Here is a 2,203-nt window from a genome sequence, read left to right as displayed (position 1 = left end):
TTTGTTTTAACCTTCCCTGTTCTTATGACAAAACCACTACTGTCCTAGCATAGTGTGGGGGCCAGTTCTTTTTTTCAACCAAAACACTATACATATTAAGCATATTCTAGAACCTTGCTGCTTAATACAGTAGCCACTAGTTCAGTGGTTCTCCACTGGGGTTAATTTTGTTACCCAGGGATGTTCAACAATAACTGGAGACATTTTGTTTGTCACAACTGAGGAGGGGTGCTACAGGCATGTAGTGGGTAGAGGTCTGGAATGCTGCAAAGCCTCTTACGATGTACAGGACAGCCCCACCACAAAGAACTTTCCAGTCCAAAATGTTAATACTGTAGTGCCCAGGTTGAGAAACCCTGCTGTAGCCATCTGCCTATTTAAAAATGTAAATTAATTAAAATTAGATAAAATTAAAAATTCAGTTTCTCAGTGTCATTAGCCACATTTCAGGTATAAAATATTCACAAATGGCTAGTGGCTACTGTATTGAACAGTGCAGGTACAGATTATTGCAGAAGAAAGTTCCATTGCCCCATTGAACAGATTTCTATTGGACAGTGCTCTTTGGAGGCTCGATGAATGGATTTTTACGCCGTTCAGTTTCAGATTTACAGGAACACCGGCATAATGTAGTAATGATGGCTGTCGTTTCAGTTATCTCTGAGAGACGAATTTGGGTCTCCATTGCATCAATCGAAAGAAAATATTGTAACTCCTTAAGACAAATCCTTACCTGTAAGATTAAATATGGTCTAGATGATCTCTAAATCTATTTCCAATATAATTTTTCTGTAATTTTTAATTTAATTTGCTATATGAAAGACTCCAGAATATTAGTCTAAAATGCACAGCTAGTTCCCCAGCAGATGGCACTGTTGTCACATAGTCACTTAAGCGAAAGGTTTGTTCCTCATAAATGACCCATCATAAAATGGTTTATAACATAAGCTCTGGAAATTTCCATTCAAGAATGAAAACTTTGTAGTGATAGATTCTACTGACACCGGGTTTCCTTCTCTTCCTATGTACACAATAATTCAAATGTTACTTTACAGAGCTTTATCTCTCCTACTTTTTAACAGAACTTTACCTCCTACTTTTAAAAAAATTCTTCATCTGATCATGTTTACATGTACTGCTTAGGATTTACGCAGTTAATTAACATCAACATCCTGCCACTAGGTGATTCATTTAGTTCATATACTTAGAAAATATGTGATGAATTCCCATGTCTTTATCAGGCACTATTCTAGGCACCAGGGTGGTAAGGAATGCGACAGGTAAAGATACTTGATTTCTTGGATGTTACGCTCTGGTCAGAGTCATCTGTTAAGGGATGAGGAGCTGTAGACATTTTGTTATGGTTTTCTTTTTGAAAGCACCAGTTTAGAAAACAGCATGGTTTCTCACATAAAATGTATGAGACCCTTGCTTATGTTAATCTTCCCTCAGTCAAATCCACCGAGTTTAACCCAGAATGGTAACAATTATTAGAACAGCGTTTTTTTCTTCATAGATAGTCCAGGCAATTAATTAATTTGCAAGTCCATATAATAGATGGTCATCCCTACAGATAGGAAAAATACTGTTACACTTCACTCATAGCAATTTAGGAAAATTTCAAACGACCTCACTTAGCCATGCTCAAAACGAATATTATATTTAAATAATCTGTTATGAGTCTAGATGTGGTTATATAAGTGGCATATACCTTTGAATGCTTTATCATTCCAACCTGGCACAACCTCATAAATTCTATCATCAAAGCTGGTTAAGTGGCATTGAATAGACCTTACCTTTATGAATGATGGACATAAACTGATGAACCCATCTTTTTTAAATGATCATTTTGTCTGTTTTTAGATGGCAAACAACACATTTATTGTCAACCAATCTCATTGTCATTGTACTACATATTCCTTGCTTTTATTCAGTACACATGCTGGCTACTTGGTGGCCATCGCTAGCACAACTCATGTTACAATGAAAGAGGAAGGCAAGAGGAAGGGACCAGGAATGGATGGCTTATTTCTTCAGGGTTTGTAATGGGGCTAATTGACATGGGCTGATACTGCGTGTACCAGGTCACAGTGGCCAGCCATTAAGCAGACATTAGGGGCTCAGAAATGAGGGTCTAAGATGTGCTCGGCTGCCTACTCTGGAGCATGAGGTTTCAGCCTTCATAATACGATAAAAGCCCAGC

Source organism: Nomascus leucogenys, chromosome X, assembly GCF_006542625.1.
Source record: "Nomascus leucogenys isolate Asia chromosome X, Asia_NLE_v1, whole genome shotgun sequence".
NCBI lineage: Eukaryota > Metazoa > Chordata > Mammalia > Primates > Hylobatidae > Nomascus > Nomascus leucogenys.
Note: the sequence above shows the minus strand (reverse complement) of the source record.